Raw genomic sequence first — 26,278 nt, 5'->3', positions numbered from 1 at the left:
CAGAGACCAAATTTACCCTCAAAAATTCTTTTTTTTTTGGTCATATCACACAGCATGTGGGATCTAATCTCCAAGACCAGGATCAAACCCATGCCCTTGCAGTGGAAGCTTGGAGTCTTAACCACTGGACCACCAGGGAAGTCCTCGAAAATTCCTTAAATCCCCCAGAGTACAGTTGACATGGTTTGTTGCATCCAGCCCTATTTAGTAGTATTACATGCAGAATGTGTGAGATAAGAGTCCTTACAAAAAACTTTCTTTTCCTGACACTGACCTTTAAACCATCCCAGTGGGGGGCATCCTTTTCCAGTCCCTGGATGAACATTTGGGCCAGCCAGCCCGTTGATTTTTTCTTAAATGAGGATAAAATTCACATAACATTAAATTAACCATTTAAAGTGAACAATTCAATGGCTTTTAGTATTAATACATCCACAGAACTGTACAACTGTCAACTCTATCAAGTTCCAAGATATCTTCCTCCCCCCTAAAACGAGACCTTGTACCACTCCCCATCCTATTCCCTTCTCCCCCTAACCACGCCCACAGCCCCCAAACCCCAAGCCCAGCTACCTCTAGAGTCAGTCCACTTTCTTCCTCCATGGATTTACCTGTTCTGGGGGTTTCATATAAATGGAATCATACAATATGTGACCTTTGTGTCTGACTTCTTTTGCTGTGGATAACGTTCTTGAGGTCCATCCACATGGTAACATCAGTGTTTCACTCCTTATTAGCCCCTCAATTTTTCTTTTGTGGTTAAGGCTCTGTGGTTCCAATGCAGGGGTTTGATCTTTGGTCAGGGGACTAAGATCCCGCCTGCTACCTGGCACAGTCGAAAACAAAAGAGCTGAATAAATAAATATTTTTTAAAATGAAAAGCCCTTTGGGTAATTTTCTTTGCAACCATCGTCTTAATTCAGAAATTCAACTCTCCAGTCCAATCAACACCCAAGTCTTGACTCAGATGAGACAACACCCAAGACTCCTGTCCCACCTCCAGCCCTCCTGCTCTGGCACTGGGCTGTGGTCCTTCGCTCCCTTTCCCTCCCTCTCTGGCTAACTTCAGTTTCTGGTTTGGGTCTGGTTTCTGTGGGTTGGACTGTGGAGGAGGGAAGCAGGGAAAAGGGGCACAAGATTTGCCACCTGACTGATTCTACAGTAAATGGCTCACCTGAGTCCCCTCGCTTACATTACTGTGGATCTTCCTGGGGCTCCAGCTGGGGCACTGCGGTTGTAACACCTTCACGTGGGCAATGCATTCTTTTCTTTTCCTCTGGCCCACTCACTCTGCTTGGTCACTATGGCATCCCAGCCTTTCCACATAGTCTTCTGAGCAGGATTTTAAAGTCTTGGACTGGTCTCTCTTCCATGAGGTTAGAAGATACTAAAAGCCATTTAAGTTGTATTGTGTGCTACGCTAAGTCGCTTCAGTTGTGTCCAACTCTTTGCGACCCAACAGACTGTAGCCGGCTAGGCTCCTCTGTCCCTGGGATCCTCCAGGCAAGACTACTGGAGTGGGTTGCCATGCCCTCCTCCAGGGGATCTTTCTGACCCAGGATTCAATCTGTGTCTCTTACATCTGCTGCATTGGCAGGTGGGTTCTTTACCGCATGTGCCATCTGGAAAGTTGTATTAAATATATTTATATATTGATCAACAAACTGGTTTTATGACATTGGTGAACCCATAAAATAATTTTATTCAAAAACTATATTTAAAAATAAAATTCTCAAAGTAAAAATAACATATCTGTATATGCCTGAACAAAATTTTTAAGGTATTTATACTAATTGCATGAACATTAAAAAAAAAACTAGAAGAATCATTACTTTAGATTCACAATCAAGTACTTTGTTTTGTAGCTATATCTAAGTCTAATATTGTATCATACATACTCTTCTGAAAAATATGTTTTGTTTTTTCAACTTGGGCTCAGTATTTTTAGGTTTTTATAACATAACCTGAAATTATCTTCAAAGTTGCATTTAATTTGAAATTACTGAGATCTTCAAAAGACTCCTCTACAGACCATGACTTATTTTATTTTCATTTTTTAATTTATTTTATTGAAGTATAGTTGATTTACAATGTTGTTATAGCAAAGTAATTCAGTTAAACATATATATATATATATTCTTTTTCATATTCTTTTCCATTATGGTTTATCACTGGTTATTGAATATAGTTCCCTATGCTACACAGTTGGACCTTGTTGCTTATCCATTCTATATATAATAGTTTGCATCTGCTAGTCCCAAACTCCCAATCCATCCCTCCCACATCCCCTGCCCCTGCAGCAGCCACAGGCAGACCATGATATTTTTAATTGAGAAAATATTCTTTACAGGTGCTGAGGTGCCTGGTAAGCTCAAAGGAAATTTTGCTAGATGAAGGAGATTCTCATTTCTAATTTATTTCATATCAAAATGTATAACATCTCAGCCAAGGTATTTTTACACACTGCTTTTTTGCCTCCTTTGAGATTACTTTTCCTTAGTAAGTGTCATTATAAGATAAAAAGGCATCAACTAATAGATCTCCATTTATGACTCTTGAATGTTCTGTCAGACTTGGATTGTAGGCCTTTCTTAATGTTATTCCATCTGGTATTGAATATAAATGTATACATTTAAAAACAGAAGTTCCATCCAAAGATTCTCCCCTCAAGTTAAGATTTCCCAAAGCATATCCTAGAATTTTTCAGTTCCTCTTTTTCATTTTCATGGTTTCCTATTTGCAAGCTTTGTCTTCAGTCATTGCATTTTGCTAAAAAGCTAAAGTTTTATTTTAGTGCTCCATTCATTGAGCACTTTGATTAAATATTTCCAACTAATTTTTGACAAAAATGTTGCAACTCCCTTTAAGAAAAGAAAAAGCTGGGTAAGACTCTCAGGCTGATGAACAAAGTAGTTCTTCCACAGCTCAAGCATTTCTAACATTTGATTAATGACTCGCCAGCACAAAAAGAAAGTATTTTTTAATGCTGCTTCAGCAATATCAGTTACTCTGAGTATGTATAAAAATATTCGTAATGTTTAACAACTGCAGTTTTTATTTCCGTTGGTGAATATCACAGTTAGTTTAAATGAATTAAAAACTACATGTATATCACAACCAAAGTCATTGCTGATTTAGTAAAGACATCACTTTTATCATGAAGCTGTGATTCACCAGAGTATATACGTGTATTGAGAACACATAAACAATTTTATCTTCAGTGTTGGATATTTTAACTAGATTTACAATTATGTTTACATTAATTTCTGAAGTTTTATCCTTGGCAGAATGAACTGCTTAAAGCTTTATTTTGATTTCACTAATTGATTGAAAAAATCAAATCCCCACTAGAGTCAGTTCGCTTCAGTTCACTAGTCAACTGATATACTTAAAACATTGGATGACACTGATATCAAATTGCCATCATTTAACTGTTTGCAAAGTTGTTTTTTTTTTTTTTACCAGTGGAGCCCACACACTAACAGTTATCACTTCTCTTTGTATATGTACAAGGAAACTGGGAATAAAAAATAAATATGATTGATTTTTATCACAGTAAAATATACATAACAAAATTTACCATGTTAAGGGTATAGTTCAGTGGCATTTAGTACATTCACATTGTTGTGCAACTAGCCCCGGAACCTTTTTATCATCCCACACTGAAACTCTGTACCTGTTAAAAAATTATGCTCATTTCTCTCTCCCTCTAGCTTCTTGCAACCACTATTCTACTTTCTTTCCCTATGAATTAAACTATTCTGAACGTTTCAAGCAGAAGCATAGAATATTCATCTTTTTGTATCTAGGTGGCGCCAGTGGTAAAGAACCCCCGCCAATGCAGGTTAGACCTAAGAGACACAGGTTTGATCCCTGGGTCCCCAGGAAGGTCCCCTGGAGGAGGGCATGGCAATCCACTCCAGTATTCCTGCCTGGAGAATCCCATGGTCAGAGGAACCTGGCAAGCTGCAGTCTATAGGGGCACACTGAGTCTAACAGAGTCAGACACAACTGAAGCAAATTAGCATGCACACAATTTCACTTAGCATAATGTCCACAAGCTTCATCCATATTGTAGCACGTATTCAAATATCCTTTTTTAAGCTGAATAATATTCCATTGTCTGTATCTATCACCTTCTGTTTATCCACTCATCTGTTGATGGACATTTTGGTTGTTTCCACCTCTTGGCTATCACAAATAATGCTTCTATGAACATGGAACTATAAAGACCTGTTCCAGTCCCTCATTTCAACTTTTTCAGGCTTATTATTAGAAGTAGAATTGCTAGATCAAATGGCAGTTCTATGTTTACTATTTTGAGTAACTGGTATCCCATTTTCCATTGAGACTGTTCCATTTTACATTCCCAACAGCAATACACATGAGACCCACTTTCCCCACATCATCACCAACACTTGTTATTTTCTGCTTTTTAGTAACAGTCATTCTGATGGACATGAGTTGGTCTCTCATTGTGATGTTAATTTCCATTTCTCTAAGGGTTAGGGACATCAAGCATCTTTTCATACTTTTCAGCTATTTATATATCTTCTTTGGAGACATGTCTGTTTAAGTTCTTTGCCCCAAGATAAGCAAGATTAATTTTTAGGAGCAATCATTTGATAGGAATGAGAAGTCCTGGTTCACAGAGAGATGTGTCAATGGACTTTTTTGGAGCTGCGCATGTTAAAGTCAGGGCATCACATCCTAAAAATAATGGTTGCCTTTTGCAGTGGATGTTGATGCTTCTTCAGTAGCTTCATGTCTTCTGGTTTCACTGTGGTCGGTGACCATAGCTCTCGTGGTGTCTGCGTAAACATTGCTTTGTGCTAGATACATGCTCATCATCGACTTTCTTGAGAAACAGAAAAATAGTACTTAAGCTTTCATTAAATATGCACATGGATGTTTTTGAGCTTCATTATGACCAGAAGGGTTTATTGAAAGTGCAAACAGTGTTACAAACCGCTGCAATGAACAAACAGAGCTCCACCACGGGGTAAGGGACGGTACCCCTACTCGAGAGCACGTGGACTCCTCTCTGTGCTGCAGGACAGAACTGCTCTGCTTCTATCCCACACACGTGCCGGACACCTGATCGAGAGCCTCCATATCTCCCGTTGACACCGTCAATGGGCACCCTGGTGGCTTCGAGCATCACAGCCTCATTGGCATGACTGGCTGGCCCAACAAATGGTCACCAGATCATCCGTATCAAACACTTTCTCCTACTATCAGATGAGACTGGCAGCAGTTGGCTTTCCCTGGTCACCCATGTCACTGTGCACTTTATTGCTCTGTGAGCACCCTGCGTGCTATCCTTCAAAGAAAGGTGTTGGTTAAGTTGTGCACCTGGAAAAGACAGACATTGCTAGGAAACATCTGGCTTGAGCCACACATGTCACACACAACTAGATGAGGTCATATTGGCAGCTACAAGTGTCAAGGGAGGTCCACTAAACCCATGCAATCTATTTGAATGGAACTATTAATAACAGACTTCGGTGGGGACGTCTCTGTGGTCCAGTGGCAGGGGGTTTGGGTTCGATCCCTGGTTAAGGAACTAGATCCCATGTGCTACAATTAAGATACAGCACAGCCAAATAAATAAATAATAAATAAAATAAATATAGGCTTCTGGTAGAAAGACGTGTGCTCATCTTCTCCTGTGAGAGCACCAAAATTGCAACTAGCTGTTGAACAACCATCGATAGGAGGACACTGGAACCCATCCAAAAAAAAAAAAAAAGATACCCTATGTCCAGAGACAAAGAAGAAGCTGCAGTGAGATGGTCAGAGGGGTGCAAACATGATAAAGTCAAATCCCATACCTGCTGGGTGGGCAACCCATAGTCTGGAGAGCAAATCCAATAAATATAAAAAACAGACTTTGTTTATGAGCAACACACTGAACAGAATGAGACCCCAAGACAACTGATCTAAACTAGAACTGCCTCCACAAATTAGGGCAGGTGGTTGTTTATCGATGGCCCCAGTAGGTCCGTGCAAAACCTCACACATTCTTGTCTGGACAAGCTCTGATGCACACACAGCAGCAAACCCTCTTTGCTTCTCCAACAAAGTAACTTACAAGCTCATCTTTCTTGTCTTAAAGACTTCCTAGCCAGGACTCAGAAAACTAAGATCATGGCATCCAGTCCCATCACTTTAGGGCAAATAGATGGGGAAACAATGGAAACAGTGACAGACTTTATTCTGGGGGCTCCAAAATCACTACAGATGGTGACTGCAGCCATGAAATTAAAAGACACTTGCTCCTTGGAAGAAAAGCTATGACCAAACTGGACAGCATATTAAAAAGCAGAGACATTACTTTGCCAATACAGGTCAGTCTAGTCAAAGCTATGGTTTTTCCAGTAGTCCTCTATGGATGGGAGCGTTGGACTATAAAGAAAGCTGAGCACCAAAGAATTGATGCCTTTGAACTGTGGTGTTGGAGAAGACTCCTGGACTGCAAGGAGACCAGTCTATCCTAAAGGAAATCAGTCCTGAATATTCATTGGAAGGACTGATGCTAAAGCTGAAACTCCAATACTTTGGCCACCTGATGTGAAGAACTGATTCATTTGAAAGACCCGAATATTGCAAAAGATTGAAGGCAGGAGGAGAAGGGGGAGACAGAGGATGAGATGTTTGGATGGCATCACTGACTCAATGGATATGAGTTTGAGCAAACTCCGAGAGTTGGTAATGGACAGGGAGGCCTGGGGTGCTGCAGTCCATGGGGTTGCAAAGAGTTGGACACAACTGAGCAACTGAACTGAGGCAGGACTCAAACACCAACCCACTATGTCCCCAACTACTTGACCACAAAGAATAAGCAACAGAGAATGCACTGCTTTGAAATCATCCGGGTACACATCCCGGTCCTACTGCTTGGCTGCTATGTGAACCCGAATTAATGGCAAAGACCAGGAGCAGTTAATACTGTGGTCCCTCATCTATGAAATAATCATGAGTACTCGCCTTATGGTACATTGAATTGCCAGATTCAAGGCAACACCCCACTAACTCTGAATTTCAGATAACAAATAAATGTTTTGGAAATGTATGTTCCAAATGTATTAGGGCAGCCTGAATTTTTCATTGCTGAAATCTGACAATCTGAATTGGTGTAGCCATTAGGAAAGTGCCTGGCATAAAGTAAGCTACATAGAGTTAGATATTGTTTTATTTAATTTTGTTTTATTTATTATAATGTTTTTATTGTTGTAAGAGTCACATGATATAAAATGTATTTTTTAACCATATTTAACTGTACATTTCAGTGGAACTAAGTACATTCACATTGTTGTGCAGCCCTCACCATCAGTTCAATTTAGTTCAATCGCTCAGTCACAGCTGACTCTTTGCAACCCCGTGGACTGCAGCACACCAGGCTTCCCTGTCCTTCACCAACTCCCGAAGCTTGCTCAAACTCACATCCATTGAGTCGGTGATGCCATCCAACCATTTCATCCTCTGTCATCCTCTTCTCCTCCTGCCTTCACTCTTTCCAGCATCAGGGTCTTTTCCAAGGAGTCAGTTCTTTGCATCAAGTGGCCAAAGTATTCTAGTTTCAGCTTCAGCATCAGTCCTTCCAATGAATATTTAGGACTGATTTCTTATCATCCATCTCCCTAAGCTGAGACTCTGTCCCCATTAAACACTAACTTCCCATCCTCCCTCCCCACCACCCACCACCCCCTTCCTGGCCCCTGGCATCTACTAAGATATTTTCCGACTCTGTGAATTTGAGTATTCTAGGTATCTCATATAAAGAGAATCAAACAGTATTTGTCCAATGTATATTGGAATGCATTTTTTTTTGGAATGCATTTTTAAAGTTAACTTAATATATATCCTGGGCTTCCCTGGTGGCTTAGCAGTAAAGAATCCACCAGCAATGCAGGAGACCTGGATTCAATCCCTGGGTGAGGAAGATCCCCTGGAGGAGGGCATGGCAACCCACTCCAGTATTCTTGCCTGGGAAATCTCATGGACAGAGGATCCCGTGGAGTTGCAGAGAGTTCAACACAACTTAGCGACTAAACAATATGTGTCCTACAAACAGACTCTACCTTCTTTTTCCTTTTTCTTGTGCTGTGAGTTCTCATCAGCTGTTTGTATTACACACAGTAGTGTATACTTTTGCTGTTGTTAAAGCTTTGGGGTTGAGGGGAACATTTCAGCACAGAGAAAGGGGACTGTGGAGGTGGGGGGGCACAGTGCTGTTCCCTCTATTTCTCAGGTGACTTCTATTTTCTTTTTTTGTGGGGGTGGGATTTTTGTTTTCTTGTCTCCAAGAGGCCTTGTTGACCCACACAGTCTGCTTCTCTCAGACCCACATTTCTGTTGCCTTCACCTAATGTCCCTCCCCACACGGCCTTGTGCTTCCAGTCTACACAACCCAGTAGACCCAGCCCTGTCTTCGTTTGGGTTGTTCTAGGAGCAGACCCTGGCGAAAGGAATCTAGGGATGTAGTTTGTCTGGCAGGTACCCCACAAACACTGTGGAGACTGAGGAAGTAACAGAAGAAGGAAGTCGATATAAAAGATTTCACTGAGCAAATTATCACCACATGCAATGAACCTCAGTCCTGCTGGGAAACCCTGGAAAACAGAGTCATCCCAACTAGGGGCTGAGGAAGCTGGCTATTTATCCCCTGGATCTACTCATCAGGATGAGGGCTGATTCTCAGGGCGTTAACTCTCTGGCATTTCTGTCTGGCCTGGTGCTATGCATGCTCCCACTGCCAGACAGAAGTCCTCAAGTGGAGAGCACAGGTGTGGCTCCTAGCTGCCCTGGGTGAGCAGACAGGAGGGTAGAGGGGACATGTAGTTGAGGCGGGTGGGGGCGGTGGCCTGGAAGCATCTCCTCTGCATGCACCCACCCCTGCAGAGGAATCTGTGTCTCAGTGCAAATTCTCAAGGGAGAGCACCTGATTGGTCACTGTCCAGCCAATGGGCTGGTTGGTATTGGGTCACATGGTGGCCCTCCCTCCCCTCATCCAAGGCTGGGTGGTCAGGGTCTGGGAAGGCATCCTGACTGGCTCCTTCAGCTTCAGCTGGCTGACTGAGCTGGGTCGTTCTCAGAGCAAAAACACCCCACACACAAGCACCACATTCTGGTAGTACATTATGTTTGTGTTTTCCTTTGAGGCTAAGACTCATCTCTTAAATCTGCCCCTTACCAGTCAGGAACCTTCCAGACCAGGGCCAGTCAATCTTCTGTGGCATACCTTTCCAAGGCCACGCTCACAGGCCCTCGTTTCTTCTCCTTTCTGGACTAAATCAACACCCTCGATTTCTCCATCTTTTCTTCTTAGCGTCCTTGTATTTTCATCTGGTCGGAAGAACCCTCCATCCAAAAGAACAGATGAGAGGGAGGAAGGTAGGGGCAGGAAGCTCGATCCTCATCTTCTGACTTGGGCCCTGAGTGTTTAGACGGCTGGCAAGGTGGCCGTGGGGCAGAAGGCCTGGCCTCGGTCTGAACCGTCTCGTTCCAAGTGAGGCTTCATCTCAGAAGCCAGATGGTGCTGCGCCCTGCTGTCTCCAGGAAGAGTCGCTGGGCAAAGCGGTGAGGAATCAGCTCCCGCCGCCCACACCATGCCAGCTGTCCAGGAAACCAAAGTAAACCACCTTCCTGGGGGCTGGAGAGACCGCACCACTGCCTACAGGACCCCAGGAAGACAAAGGATTGTCTGTAACAAGAACATCTCCCAAGGCAGGCATCTAACTAGGCAATTTGTCTCAACGGGGACCCATTCATTAAAGAGAGCAAGTTTTCATCAGGGATGCTAACTAGGATGGGACAAACAAAATAGGAGGACAAATGAAAGTCAGACCAAGAGGCATGCAAACACCCAGCCTTGGCTGATAACTCCTCCGTCTGAGTTCCGTCTCTCTGTTCAGCAGATCTAACTCACCTTGGCCCTTCTTAGAGCTGAATCCTCCCAAGTCTGGCAGATGACTCGATGCCACCCAGAGGCTTTCGTTAGTTGTTAGTGGTTTCTGTCCCCATCAGGGTCAGTTTTTCCTTAGTTAAGCTTATCAGCTTTATTAGTTTCCGGAGACTGCCACAACCCATAACCACCAACCGGGTGCTGAGCATGTCAGGAATTTATTACCTCCCGGTTCTACAGGCTGGAAGTCTGAAAACAGGGTGTCGGCAGGGCCAGCCCCCTCTGATGGCTCCAGAGAAGCTCTGTCCTTTTCTTTCCCAGCCTCAGCAGGAAGCCAGCATTCCCTGGCTTCCCTGGCTCATGGCCACATCCCTCCAATTTCCACTTCCATCTTCACATCGTCTCTGCTATGGGTGTCTGTGTCTCCTCTCCTTTCTTTGTAAGGCCATGTGTCATTAAAAGTGGAGTCCCACAGGGTTAATCCAGGATGGTTCACCTGTCATCTCTAAGATCCAAATACCTTTTTCCCAGAAAGGTCACTTTCCCAGGCTCCCAGGACCTATCTTTTTGGAGGTCACCATTGAAGCCCCTATACCAACTAATTTAAAAGTCTTGAAAAGTTTGCTCTTGAAGGATTTATTGAATGCCAGCTCCATGCCAGGCTCTGTGGAGCGGGGTCTCCTTTACAACACTCCCTACCTGTGGTCCCGCAGTTTCTCAGGGAACTCTTCCAATCTCATCTCACAGTCTTCACCTGGCCGGACAGCCATTGTCCCCAGCAAGCCAGGGAGGACCCGGGCTGACAAGCAAAGGGTCCCTTTTTCCTGCTCAGCCTTGCTGTGAACTGATCGTGGGCACAGCACCCTGGAAGCACCTACATAGGCTTTTGATCTGTTATTGAAGGGCATTCATTGGCTGGGGCTGCCCTGACAGCCACCAACTGGATGGTTTAAAGCCAGAATTTAGAATTGTATTTAAAACCAGAATAAACAGAATTGTATTCTTTCACAGCTCTGGAGACTAAAAGACTGGAATCGGAGTGTCAGCAGTGGGTGCTCCCTCTTATTGTTCTCATGGAGAATCTTCCCGTCTCTTCCTAGTTTCTGGTTGTGATTCTTGAGGTCCCAGCAGCACCACTCTGGTCTCTGCCTCTGTGGTCACATGACCTTCTCCTTGTGTGCCTGTCCCCACGTCATCTTCCTCTTCTTATAAGCACACTTGTCATACTGGACTGGCTTAGTTACCACCTCATCTTAATTGCATCTGCAACCACCCTATTTCCAAAAAAGGTCACATTCTGAGGTCCTAGGGTTAGGACTTCGACATATATTTTGAGGGGACACAATTCAGCCCATTAACAGTGAGCAAAATTTGCTGCTCTTGTTAAGTCCTAAGTCGTGTCTGACTCTTTGAGACCCCATGGACTGTAGCATGCCAGGCTTCCCTGTCCTTCACTATCTTCCAGAGTTTGCTCAGACCCATGTTCATTGAGTCAGTGGTGCCATCCAACCGTCTTGTCCTCTGTTGTCCCCTTCTCCTGCCTTCAATCTTTCCCAGCATCAGGATCTTCTCTAATGAATCAGCTCTTCATATCAGGTGGCCAAAGTATTAGAGCTTCAGCTTCAGCATCAGTCCCTCTGGTGAATATTCAGGACTGATTTTCTTTAGGATGGACTGGTTTGATCCCCTTCAATCCAAGGGACTCTCAAGAGTCTTCTCCAGCACCACAATTCGAAAGCATCAGTTCTTCGAAGCTCAGCCTTCTTTATGGTCCAACTCTCACATCCACATATGACTACTGGAAAAACCATAGCTCTGACTATACAGAACTTTGTCAGCAAAGGGGAGTTTCTGCTTTTTAATACACTATTTAGATTTATCATAAGTTTCCTTCCAAGAAGCAGGCATATTTTAATTTCATGGCTGCAGTCATGAAATTAAAAGCAAAGCGCTATGTGTAGCAAATGCAGGCTGGCACCTGGGGCTTGATCAAGCCCCCTGGGATGGCTCGGGACCACACCCACAAGCCTGGTGTCTCTGAGGCAGTCCTCCAGGGCCCCACTTGCCAGGTGGGGGAGAATATCTTAGAGGGAACCACTGATCTGGAACACTGCTCTCGGGGGCCAGGAGGATACAGCAGCCCCAGCAAGTCCCGGCTGCCTGGTCTGGAGGTGCTAGTGTTTATGCCCTCCCCTCCCCTCCCGTCCTGCTTCCCTCCGGTATACGATGATGTACGAACCATGGTTACTGATTTCGTGCATCTCTCCAGTGACCGCAAGGCTCCTGCTCTCCTGTCAGCTCCTGGTCACTACTGACAGCACCGAAGATTGTACTTGGTGTTTATTTACGACATTGATATATTCATTCACGACAGAAGACAGATCACGTCGCTCCTCTGTCCAACAGCCCAAAGGGCTTCTGTCTCGATCAGAGTATTCCTTTTTTTTCTTTTTTGGTGCTGCTCAGGATCTTAGCTCCTGTCCAGGGATCTAAACCGTGCCCCCTGCAGTAGAAGCGTGGAGTCTTAACCACTAGACCACCAGGGAAGTCCCTCTTGCTCAGAGTAAAAGTCCTTACAAACATACACGACCATGTGTGAAACAGCCAGTGGGAAGCTGCTGTATGGTGCCCTGTGATGACCTAGAGAGGTGGGATGGGGGAGGGAGGGAGGGAGACTTAAGAGGGAAGGGGTATATGTGGACACATGGCTGATTCACACTGTTGTATAGCAGAAACTAATACAACATTGTAAAGCAATTATATTCCCAAAAAAAGTCCTTAGGTGTTCCCAGGGCCCTGCACAGACTGTCCTGGGCATCGGTTCTCCACCCTTCACCACGTTCCCCCATTCTCCACCCTTCAGCCTGCTCTCAGCGCCCAAGGCCGACCTGCAGTGGTTCTCTGGCTTCCAGCAGGGTTCAGACAATAGGGGACCCTGGGCAGGCAGCCAAGGCAGAGAGGAGAGGAGAGCTGGGGTGCTCATTCCCCCCTGCCCCCGCTTCCTCCCTGCAGGGTTCTACATGGCTCCCAGTATCACTCACCCAGCACGCAGCCATCTCCTCTCTGCCCAGGTTCGAGTAGCTTCTCTTTTCCTGCCCCTTCAGCTTTAGAACTAGTCATGGCACCCATGGGTTACTGAACTATCCCTTGGGGTGCCCCGGAATCCTGTCTACTCTGCAAGTAGTCCTTTCTTTAAACTCTCCTCCAAACACCCAGTGCGCACAGACCCTCTGTCCCCAGGCACGACCTTGATGATGCGCCCCTTCCTGTCTGCCTGCCTTTCTCCCCTCGCTCCAACCACAGAGCCACACCACACCGCACCGCTTCACCCACCGGCCACCCCACTGTGCCTCGGGCTCCCCAGGCTCACGCTCACCATTATACAGGCTTTCTAATTCTATTTTGCATTTTTAAAAACTGTCACTTTATCTTTTTAAAGCAGTTCTAGGTTCACAGCAAAATTGAGTGGAAGGTATGGACATTTCTCATATATCTCCTCCTTTCAACAGGCATAATCTCCCCACTATCAATGGGGTTTCCCAGGTGGTATTAGTGGTAAAGAACCCATCTGCCAGTGCAGGAGACATAAGAGACATGGGTTTGATCCCTGGGCCGGGAAGATCCCCTGGAGGAGGGCATGGCAACCCACTCCAGTATTCTTGCCTGGAGGATCCCATGGACAGAGAAGCCTGGTGGGCTACAGACTGCGGGGTCACAAAGAGTCGGACACAACTGAAGCGACTTAGCACACACTCACGCTTTCACCCTACTATCAACAGCTCTGCCAGCGTGGCGTCTGTGCTACAGTTCTGAACCTACTCTTGTTGGGGCCGCTGGCAGAAGAGCAAGAGGGAATCCATCTTGAAGACTGTCCGTTACCTTAAGGCAGGATGTGAACTGGGCTTGAACCCTGTTATCCATTGTTAAAGAAAAACCAGGGAACCCCCTCCTCACAGATGGCAAACAAAGACTGGAAGTAAAGGTCAGGTGTCTCAGTTCGACTAACGATAGCCCCTGCACCTGCTTGTTGTAATTATTAATTCTTCCGCACCTGCATGTTGTAAAACTAATTACTAATGTGTAACCAGTCATGTATAAACCTGAGGGGGTATAAAACTGAGTCCTCAGAAATCACTGGGGTCCCTATTGTGAACTGACACCCCTTGGACCCTCTAGCATAATAAACTGAACTCCACTGTCTTGAGTGTCCTTCGAGGAGTGTCTTGCGACTCCAGATTCTACAACGCAGTGATAATCCTCATCTTTGATGCATCACCCAAAGTCCGCAGTTTTCACTGGGGTCCCCTCTAGGTGTTGTACATTCTATGGGTTTAGACAAATGCATAATGACATCTGTTCTTCATTACGGTATTAGAGCAGTTTCATTACCCTAAAAATTCTCTGTGCTCCACCTATTCATCCTTCCTATCCCTGACTCTGGCAACCTCTGAACTTTTTACTGTCTCCATAGTTTTGCCTTTCCAGAATGTTATATGACAGGAATCACAGAGCATGTAGCCTTTGCAGGTCAGCTTCCTTCACTCAGTAATTATGCATGTAAGGATCCTCCAGGTTTTTTCATGGCTTGACAGATCATTTCTTTTCAGCACTGAATAATATTCCATTGTCTGGATGTACCAGAGTTTATTCATCCATTTACCTACTGAAGGACATCTTGGTTGCTTCTAACTTTTGGCAACTATAAACAAAGCTGCCTAAATCTCCACATACAGGTTTTGTGTGGACTTAAGTCTTCAATGCACAGGCTTTTTCCCTTTAACCTAGAGTTCTCTTTCCCAGATACCTACTCAACCGGTTCTCTTATCTCTTTTCAAGTCTTTGCTCAACAATGACATGGTAAGGGAGACCCACCCTGAATCCTCCTCCTTATAGTTCCAACACCCCCCCACCCCCACCCCCACCCCCCAGCACTTCCAAACCTCTTAGCTTTGTTTTTTTTTCAGGTACATAACTCCTTCTAGGATGCTCTATGGTGTCTATATTTGGTATTTTATTGTCTGCTTCCCCTGCCTGTAAAATGGAGATTCCACAGGGAATGTCTATTTTGGTTTTTGTTCATGGATATACGGGGCTTCCCATGTGGTACAGTGATAAAGAATCCGCCTGCCAATGCAGGAGGTGCAAGAGACACAGTTTCAATCCCTGGGTCAGGAAGATCCCCCTGGAGTAGGAAGTGGCAACCCACTCCAGTATTCTTGCTTGGAAAATTCCATGGACAGAGGAGGCTGGCAGGTCTCAAAGAGTCAGACACGACTGAGCATACAGCACACACACATATGAATATATCCCCATACCTAGAACAGTTCCTGACCGGTGTTAGTCATTCATTCATTCGACAAAAAGGTACTGTGTGTCTACAATGTTGTCAGGCACTGGCACCGCACACGCTTCATCCACACTCCTTGCCTTTTTTCCCTCTCCCTTACCTGGCCTCTGGTCCACAGCTGCCCCAGCCCTCTGGCCTCTGGGCGCCCTGCACTGCCATCCCAGAGCACCAGCCTTCCAGCCCTGGCGGGAGTTCTGCTCTTTACTGTGACCAGAATGACAATGAGGGCCGGTGAACCCCTTGCGTGTGGCACAATCACAGAGGAGCCTCTCCTGACTGCTTCCCGCTGCTGTTTGAGGCTGAGCTCTTTGAAGCCAGAGTTTGCGGGTTGGCTCATTTTTAAACAATGATACGGTTTACACATTCAGCACTTCTGCACGGGGCCCTGGGCAGCTAGTCCAGCCAGCTTCCTTCCAGCTCTCCCTGATAAATCAACTTCTGAGCCAACAACCTCTTTCGGTTCAGCAAGAACTTAGGCAAATCTCACCTTGGAGACACACTTCATCAGAACGTGACGGAGACCGTGACGGCAGACATTCGAGAGAGTTTCTCTGCATTATCTCTCAGGCACAATGAATTATGGAGTTGACCAGAGAGTCTCCTGTAACTTTCCCTCAGGGCTCCTGGAAATGTAGCTGGACATAAACCAAAAAGAAAAAAAAATCTCTGCATGTAAACTACCCTGGTTCTAGCAGGCATGTTGCATCTGTCACTTTTTAAAAGCAGGGGAGCTGCTCGTGGAGATGCGGGGCTTGTGTTTGCTAAACCCCTGAAGGCAGCAAGCACTCCCAAAGGGGACTGAGATAATGGGTTTTGGGCCTTGTCTCATCTGAAGCTTTATTGAAGTGAGTTGGAAAACCTGTGGGTCAGTACAGCACAGGTGTTTAAAATATCATGAGTTGTGGGCATTTCTGGTGCCTTTCTGGGTGGGACAAGACCCCGAAGTTATGATATCCTTACTCTTCTCTGCTTCCAAGACCCAGAGGGAAGTACAATGGCACAGGGTATTCTAGGAGGCTCCATTGCATCTATGGATGAAAGATACTGCTTCAATTAGCACACAGAGGTTTGGGGTTCTCCTTAGTTAGGAGGCAAGAAGACAAAAGGAAAGGTGTGGCTGGAGAGAATGAGGGGGTGTGGGGTGCCGCCCGCTGCCCTCAGAGTACAAAGGGCCCCCCCTGAGGCACCCCCGTGTTGATGATGTGTCCTCCATAGGACCTCAGAGAGCAAGAGACAGAGCCTGGGGGAGCTGCTGGGATCTGGGAGTGCAGCCCCCAATGGTGGGTGCAAGGCAACTGTTGCTATTGTCAACTACAAAGTGGCACTTGCCAAGGGCATTGCCAACAACTGAACAACAAGGGCATTTTGCCGTCCGTCTCTATGGAGATCAAACCCCGCGCTGCTGCAGGTGTTGACCTTCAACAATCCCTGAACGAGTTCAGGGTGGAGTGAGGCACTCTGTGCCCCAGGGAATCTGGGAGACAGCTCTTGAGCTAGTTGGATATTTTGGAGGACAGATTTTATGGTCCAAATCTTTGCATCTCCTCATATCTAGAAAAGCACTAAATCCCTTCATGGTGACATCAGATCCTCCTGACTAGGAGGGAACCTCTTGTAAAGTAAGGGCTTGACTGCACTGAATTCCCCCTTCACCAAAATCTTGTATATTGACCTCCCCTCACTGCCTCTTTGGAGCACTCTCTCTCTCAGAGTTATCTGAGATTCTGCCTCCCAGGCTACAGTCCTCAGTTCAGTTGCTCAGTCGTGTCGACTCTTTGCGACCGCGTGGACTGCAGCACACCAGGCCTCCCTGTCCTTCACCAACTCCCGGACCTTGCTCAAACTCATGTCCATCGAGTCAGTGATGTCATCCAAGCATCTCATCCTCTGTCGTCCCCTTCTCCTCCCGCCTTCAATCTTTCCCAGAATCAGGGTCTTTTCAAATGAGTCAGTTCTTCGCATCAGGTGGCCAAAGTACTGGAGCCTCAGCTTCAGCATCAGCCCTTCCAATGACCTCATTTTGCCCCCAAATAAAACTCAACCCTCAACTTTCAAGTGGTGCATCTTTTTTTCAGTCGACATGATAGTTTGTGACAGAAATCTCTCCAAGGCCCCTCGCTTTTAACCGCCACAAATATGATGTGGAAGGACCCTTGACAGGTGGAGGTTTGCCTGTCTGGAGTCAGCTGCAAACTTCAGGCTTCAGACTAATGGTATCTGAGGTTTCCTCAGCCAGTTAGAATACAGCTCAAGTAAGGGCCCTCCCCCACTCTCCCCACTCAAAGGCACCTGCCCTCTCATGAGCCCTCTTCTAGGGTTTGGCCACTCCCAGGTCCCTCTGCTGAAGCTGAAACTCCAATACTTTGGCCACCTGATGCGAAGAACTGACTCATTGGAAAAGACCCTGATGCTGGGAAAGATTGAAGGCAGGAGGAGAAGGGGACGACAGAGGATGGGTTGGTTGGATGGCATCACTGACCCTATGGACAGGAGTTTGAGTAAGTTCCGGGAGTTGGTGATGGACAGTGAGGCCTGGCGTGCTGCAGCCCATGGGGTCACAGAGACTCGGACACGACTGAGCGACTGAACTGAACTGAACTGAACTGAGCTCCCTCTGGGGCCTGTGAAACCATGCTTATCGGCACGCAGCGGGAGGGTGCCGCCCCACAGCGCCCTCTGACGGCAGGAGGAAGGAGTGCAGGGCTTCCTCGCGGAGCAGAGCCCTGCCGGGATCCACCAGCAGGGGGCATCGTGCTGCCCTCCTCTAGGCTCAACGCGGGCATCTATCTAGTACCGCTCTGCCGCTCTGCGGGTTCCTCTAGCTCTCAGCCCCGTGGGGTGAGGCCAAGGAGTCCCTCCGAGAGACTCCAACCCTGTGTCCTTTTCTGCTCTGGAGCCCCGTGCAAAAACTCCTCCAGCTGCAAAGCTTCGTATTTGTCATTCTTGATTCCGCCCACTGGTTCACCGCTCTAGCTGAGAGGTAGCTTAGCCACAGCCACAGGCACACAGATTTTCAGCTTCTGTTTGTTTCTTGGTCTCTTAAGTCAATCGTTCTGTCATTGGGTTGGAAGTGCTTGCAAGGTGTGGGGAGCTGAGAGGCGAGGGAGGTGGCCCAGAGCTCTCGGCCTATGCATGGCCTTGGGCTGTGTCCTGTCCGCCTGCTCACTCTGGCCTGCCCTTGTGATCCTGGCTAACGGCCCTGGGGTATGTGTCCTGTGTTCCCATCCTCTTTGTCTCTTGTCCTTGGCACTGCCTTTCTGGCTTTGACCTTGGCTTCCCCTTGAGGGTTTTCTGGCTTCCACCCAACACACTGCGGGTGTGCTGTCTTCAGCAGATGCCCCTCCCAGCTCAGCCTGGTCCCAACACCCTCTAATTCCTCCACCCTTCACTTGCTGTGGGTGGTGCTCAGGCTGGGCACCACAAGTAGGAAACGAAAATGTTCTTAAACTTAGCAACCTGGGCTCAGCAGAAGGGGAAGAACTGAGGCAGGTGTTATGTAAATCTTAGCTACATCTCCTGGGGCAGAAAGGTATGGAAGGGGGAAAAAAAAATGGGTGGATGCATGGTTTATATGGATGTAGCTTTATTGTAATCTAGAATGCAAACGTCTCAGGAGAGATGTTCATAAGTAAGTAAGTAAGTGTTAGTCGCTCAGTCATGTCTGACTCTGCGATTACATGGCCCGTAGCCCGCCAGGCTCCTCTGTCCGTGGAATTCTCCAGGCAAGAGTACTGGAGTGGGTTGCCATTCCCTTCTCCAGGGGATCTTTCCAATTCAGGGATCAAACCCAGGTCTCTCACACCGCAGGCAGATTCTTTACCATCTGAGCAACAGGGAGGCTTTAATGTACTCTGGAATGCAAACATCTCAGGAGAGATGTTCATGGTCCAGTTTAATTGGATGAATGGACTGGGCGGGGATAAGGGCTGGGTCTAGACCTGCCCATGGTGGGATGGTGAGAACAAAGACTGGGGCTAGGCTAGGGGAAGGACTCTGTAGTGAGTATTAGAAAAAAAAAAGCTCTCTTATACTCAACAAAGCCAATGATACTTGATGGGAACAGTGATTAGCTGCCAATAGTAGTCCAGATAAAGAGAGGGTGGAAGGATCAGTGTGATGTTAATGGGGAAATCCAGGTGCAGGGGATAGCTAACAGCCCAGCAGGTGGGGTGGGTGGTATAATCTGGTGATCACACCTAAAGGCTGAGATTGAGTTAAGGTACGGTGGGTTTCCTGGAGAAGGAAACAGCAACCCACTCCAGTATTCTTGCCTGGAGAATTCCATAGACAGAGAAACCAGGGGGGCTACAGTCCACGAAGCCACAAAGAACTGGACCAGACTGAGCAACTAACACACACACAATGGGATTCACCAAGTTGGGCATGGGATGCTTCAAGTTCTCCTGCTCAAAGGTCAGCAAAATTAAATGCCTTTTGAAACAGACTAGGCATCACCGACTCAATGGACATGAGTTTCAGCAAATTCTGGGAGACAGTGAAGGACAGGGAGCCCTGGCATGCTGCAGTCCATGGGGTTGCAAAGAGTCAGACACAACTTAGCAACTGAACAACAACAATTAACATAAATGCATGGGCTTCCCTGGTAGCTCAGCTGGTAAAGAATCTGCCTGCAGTGTAGGAGACTCTGGTTCGATTCCTGGGTTGGGAAGATCTGCTGGAGAAGGGATAGGCTGCCCACTCCATTATTCTTGGGCTTCCTTGGTGCTTCAGCTGGTAAATAATCTGCCTGCAAATGTTAGAGGATAGATAGGTGAAGATCATGCCTACCGTAGAGGGCACATCTGTGGTCATCCTTAGAGTTATTCTCCATTGGTGCTGACCTGTTTTCCAGACACTTGGTAGGATTTCATGTCCCCACCTCCTCTGGAGTCAGGAGAGTCGTGTGGGTTGCTCATGCCAATGAAACCCACACACAGGGCATGTGTCCTTCCAGGAGGAAGCTTTAAGAATGGGTGCGCTGTTCACTCCACCCTCTTCCCTTCACGGCTGCAGTGTCCTGTCAGCACATGTCAAGACGGTGCCTCTGCCAGCCTGAGTCCCTGAGTAGACATATAAGCAGAACCCTCTGCTGACAAATGAGCAGAAATAAACTTCATCTGTGTTAAACCACTCAGATTTGGGGGGTGCTACTCCAGTACAACGTAACCTAGCCCACCCACTGGACACTTCTGTGCGTGAATCAGTGTGGCAATGACCAAAGAGTTCTCCCTCAGCAGCAAGGGAATTTTGAAATTCCCCTCAGAATTCCAAGAATTTCTGAGTCCTTTGCCAGCCTTATGTAGTTAAAAGAAGAACCACCAAAAAGCAACTCCCCATGCCTGAGTTTTCCCACATCATTGAAGAGAAAGTGAAAGCGTTAGTCGTTCAGTCGTGTCTGACTCTTTGTGACCCCATAGCCTATGTTGCCCAGCAGGCACCTCTGTCCATGGGATTCTCCAGGCAAGAATACTGGGGTAGGTAGCCATTCCCTTCTCCAGGGGATCTTCCTGACCCAGGGATCGAACCCGGGTCTCCTGAATTGCAGGCAGATTCTTTACCATCTGAGCCACCAGGGAAAGCCCTCACTTCATCGAGGAATCATACAGTCACCATTAGCCTCATCAAGACAGCATTCAGTGGTGGCCGCCTAGTTACTCATGGTCCGAGGAATAGAGAGCAGCCTGGTTCAGGCGGAAGAGAGCTTTGGCTGCATGCATGCTGGTCCTAGGGCTGGACACAGCCAATACACAACTCTTAAAGGGGGACGATGACACTGGGCTTGATTCCACTTGGTGTCACCCTGTTAGGAGAGAGGTCATCCCAACTGGATCTGTCAGGCCAGGAGGCAGTGCTGGGGTTTAGAAGGTTCAAGGAGTAGAACTGGGAGGCAACCTCCCTGCGTTCCTGTTTCCTCGTCTGTAAAATGGCATGGTGCAGGTCCACTGGGTCCTCCTCCACCCTGAGCACTGCGCCGGGCCCTGGGGATACAGATGAACATGTCACAGCATCTGTCCTCAAGGATCTCACAGTCTAGCACACCACTGCAGAAGATGCATGGCAAACGGTTACCAGTCTGCAAGAGAGAGAGCTTGTACCCTAATGGAAATCGATTTTCATCATTAGGCACACTACCTAGATCAGCTGACTTTTTTTATAGTAAGACGTTCTCAGTGAAGGAAGCTGGGGGTTGATTTACAAATTCTTCATTGTGAATGGTAATGGTTTGTGACACTGATTCATTGGCTACACCTTCAACACGACTGTCTAGTGGTTTCAAGACTCACTCTAAAAGGTAAGCAGCAGTGAAAACACGCTGCTGGTTTAGCGATGGCAGAGCTGTGGGTGTCCCTCCCCATCCCCCGGCAGGGCCATTCTAGAAGCCATGCTGACGATTCCTTCCTGTGAGCACTTGTGATGTTCCACCTGAGGGCCTTCTCTGAGGGCAAGCGTGAGGGGAAGACAGGTGCTGAGAGCTGATGCCCCTGGGAGCGACCCTGGGTCAGTGAAAGGGATTTGGAGTAAAAGAAACCAGCTTTTTGTCCCTTGAATGGGACAATTCTGTTGCATGCTCTGTACTCTCGGAGGTCCCCAACCAGACTACACTCCAGTTGCCCATGGTGGTAACCTGCTGGTTACAAACTGCATCTTGTCTCCTTCCCCTCCTTCTCCCCCATCCAAATTCTGCATGCAGTGCTGCCTGAGATCACCTTCCAGTTAACTACATGCCCTCACATTCTTGTCTCAGGATCTGCTTCTGCGGGAGCCTTAGGAGACACCGTGCTAAGTTAATAATCCCAGGAAACAAATGTGCTTTAGAAGCACTTTGGAGGAAGCAAGAAAATGCTCTCTTAGAGCTTCTGCTGTCTCCTGGAGTCCTTTCCTGCTTCCCATCACTCACCATTCAGATGTGCCCACAGGCAGTAATAAATCTTCAGGTAAAGTTTGTATTTTACTAACTTTAAGGAGGCGGTGGAGTAGGATAGAAAGAATACCAGCTCTGGACTCCAGAACAGAACTCCAAATGTCACCACTCCCCCAGTAGCCCAAGCCCCAGCCCTGAGGCCAACCCTGATTTATCCCTTTTCCACACCCTGCACAAATAATCTATTAGTAAGTCCTGTTGCTTGTGGCTTGGGAACCTGGTTGGAATCTGTTCACCCCTCTCCAGGCCACCCACTAATTCTAAGCCACCATTACCTCGCTCTAAGGCTGCACCAATGGCCTCCCAACTTGTCTTGCTGCCCCCACTGCTACCGCTTACTATCCAGTTCTCAGACAGCATCCAGAGAGATGTAGCAAAAATGTAAATCAAAGGGACCTCCCAGTGGTTAAGACTCTGCCTTCCAATACAGGGGGCATGGGTTCAATCGCTGGTCAGGAAACTAGGGTCCCACATGCCTCGGGGTGTGGCCAAAAAAATTTTTTTAATGTAAATCAATTAACACTTTCCCTCGCTTAAACTCTTTCAGTGACTTGTCATCTCAATCAATAATATCCAAACTTTTTATAAGGCCCTACGAGACCCTACAGTAGCTGACTCCTGCCTCTGTCTAAAGTTAGCCTCCTCCATTCCTTCCAGAGCTCCAGTCACAGTGATCTCCTTTCAGCTTCTCAAATATCCCCACCTCTTTGCTGCCTCAGGGCCTTTGCACATGTTGCTCCCTCTGCCTGGAAGGCCCTTCCCTGGGTACGCACATGGCAATGGCAACTCTTTCCTGTCTGTCAAGGTTTAGTTCAAATATGACTCCTCTACGAAGCCCTCCCCAGTTACCATATCTCAAATGTTCACTCCTCCTCCAACACACACTGAGAACCCAATTACTTTCTACCATATCACCCTGTTTATGACCTTTTTAGTAATTGTTACTAGTACAAAATAACATTCCTTGGGACTTCCCTGATGGTCCAGTAGGTAAGACTCTCTGCTCCCAATGCAGTGGGCCTGGGATCCGACCCCTGGTTGGGGAACTAGATCCCAGTGCCACAACTAAGAGTCTGCATGCCGCATTGAAGTCCACATGCCACAGTGAAAATCCCACAAGGCACAACTAAGATTCACCACAAACAAAAGAAATAAACAAATTTTCAAAATAAAATAACCTTGCTTATTGATTCACTTCTTTAAGGCCAGCCTCCCCGACTGGAATAGAACTTCCATGAAAGCCCAGATTTGTCTGTCTCCTTTGCACTGCCTTCCCAGCCCCTGGAGAGAGCCTAACATGTAGCAAATGTTCTATTAATTTTTTGAAGTCACAACAGACTAGACTTCTGCCTCTGCTACTTAGTATGTGACTTTGTGCAGGTTACGTAACCTTCTAAGCCTCAGTTCCTCTTTATAGATCACAGCCTTGTTGTGGCAAAGGGGTTTGCATTACTCAGTGAAGCTATGAGCTATGCCGTGCAGGGCCACCCAAGATGGATGGGTCATAGTGAAGAGTTCTGACAGAACATGGGCCGCTGGAGTGGGGAATGGCAAACCATTCCAGTATTCTTGCCATGAGAACCCCAACAACAGTATGAAAAGGCAAAAAGATATGACACCAGAAGATAAGCCCCCAGGTTGGTAGGTGTCCGGTATGCTACTGGGGAAGAGGGGAGGGCAATTACTAATAGCTCCAGAATGAATGAAGTGCCTGGGCCAAAGCAGAAATGACACTCAGCTGTGAATGTGTCTGGTGGTGAAAGTCTGATGCTGTTAAGAACAATACTGCATAGGCTGAGCAAACTCTGAGAGTGAAGGACAGGGAAGCCTGGCATGCTGCAGTCCATGCTAAGTCGTGTCCGACTTTGTGACTGAACCCCACCACCAACAAAAACAAAAAGCTTCAGTTTCCTCAAATATATGTTGGAGACAAAATAGTAATGACCTTTAAAAGGCTCCCAACACAGGCTTACACCCTGGGGAATTTGGAAAATGCTGGTATATTTGTTTCCACCAGAATGCTTTCAGTGGTACAGAGCAGAAGTTCCAACTACGAGAGGAGTAAACAGCAGGAAAGGAAGGTGAAAAGTGTTAGTCACTCAGTTGTATCTGACTCTTTGCAACCCCATGGATTGTAGCCCACCAAGCTCCTCTGTCCAAGGGATTTTCCAGGCAAGAATACTGCCTGGAAAATGGAATACTGCCATTTCCTTCTCCACGGGATCTTCCCAACCCAGGGATCAAACCCAGGTCTCCTGAACTGCAGGCAGATTCTTTACCATCTGAGCCACCGGGGAAGCCTGTCAACAGTAGGGGTTTCATTATTTCAATAATTCACCTACTTGAGGGAAGGTTCAGTGTTGGTTCTCACTGACGTCATCAAGGATCCAGACCCCTTTTTCATCTTCCCTCAGCATATAGCTTGGCCCTAAGCTTGGCCTTATGGTCACAACATGGCTGCCACACTTCCAACATCACATGTAGATGTGACAACACCTGGCTAGAGGAGAAGGGCACTCCCATCCATGAATCTCCTTTCACTAGGAAAGAATACCTTAGAAAACACCAACAAACTCCTCCTCTTGGTGGTCCTGTTGGCCAGAACCGGAGCAGACTTCCTGCCCACTCTCACATGTCTGGCCATCTCCGCCTCTCTGCGGGAGGAGAGGAGGCAGGCGTGGAGAGCGGTTGGTGGGCTGGAGTGCACCCCAGAGAGCTCCTGTCCCTCCCTTCTCTTTCCTCTCGGCTCTGCAGGTGTTTCCTTTTCCCAAGGTGCCCTCCCAGGCTTGGTGGTTTTGATTTAGGGAGGCCATACCTTTCTCTCAGCTGTGTTACCCCCTGTTTGAAAAGAATGGCCGGCAGGTGGTGTTTTTAGGTGAGTGGCTGTTTTGAGGCAGAGATCCTGGATGTGCTGAGAGTTAGTAAGAGGTAGATTGAAAGATATCCAGAGATCGCTGGAAGGGGGAAGAAGGTGAGGTGCTGAGTAGCCTGGGAGGGTCAGTAAAGGCTGAGACCAGAGGTGGGTGAGAGCCAGGGCTGCCTGGAGCCAGACCTTCTCTGGAAACAGGGCAAGAGGGGAGAGGAGAAGCAAGGGCTTACATTTCAAAACCTCAACCTGACCTCTACTCTTCCTCCTCAACCCACCCTGACCCCCCTCTCCTCCTTCCTGTTCTGTCCGGACACTGATGCTACTCAAAACTCCAGCCTTCCCACCTGTGTGCCCAGGACGGGGGTGTTCCCCACGCCCCTCCTCCGGTTCTCTGGGACCTGGCTGCTCCTTAGCCAAAAGAGACATTCCTGGCTGAAGTCGCTCATGGTGCCCGAGGGCCCAGATGGCATCTCAGTGTGGGCAGGACTGAGAGGAATGGCTGGAGCCAAGGGGAGACCCAGAGCTCCTCTCTTTCACGGTGGAGAGAACACGGTTGTGGGGTGCAGTTACTGACCCACCTCAGACCACCTGGCTCTGGATCCTGGAGGCAGCGTTCAGGCACCACCTCAAGAGCTGCCATGTCGTGGTGAAGACTTTGTCCCTGGTTGATCAGGGCTCCAGACCCTATTTTCATATTTACTAACTACGGTGGTCATTCTTTTTGGCCTCGAGCATCTGGACTCCCTCAGTTGATGGTGAATCCGTCACCCGAAATGTTGAACGTGCCAGAGATTCCCAGACACACACCCCCACCTCCCTTGCTGCCAAGATACAGGCACATGACCTGGGCCCCATGTGTTCCATCCATTCAGCTTATGGATTAAGCCTTGTTTTTCTTGAAAGCCTAAGATGCTTTCTGTTTTTTTTTTAACTGGACACTCACTGGGGCTAAGCTCAGAGTCCAGTCTGAATCTGGGCACTCCTCGTGGCATGTATTCTCCAAACTAGATCCTCTGGCCCTCCCAATGCCCCCCCCCCCCCCCACTTTTATCAGATTTATTGCAGGACATTTTTTGCAGCTTTATTGAGACATCAATTGACGTCTATCAGTGTATAAGCTTCAAGTGTACAATGTGATGATTTGATACACACGAATATATTGCAAAACATTTACCACAATAAGGTTAACTAATCCTTCACCTCACATAATTACCATTTTTTGCCATTGTTGTT

This window comes from Cervus elaphus, chromosome 13, assembly GCF_910594005.1.
Source record: "Cervus elaphus chromosome 13, mCerEla1.1, whole genome shotgun sequence".
In the NCBI taxonomy this organism is placed as follows: Eukaryota; Metazoa; Chordata; class Mammalia; order Artiodactyla; family Cervidae; genus Cervus; species Cervus elaphus.
Note: the sequence above shows the minus strand (reverse complement) of the source record.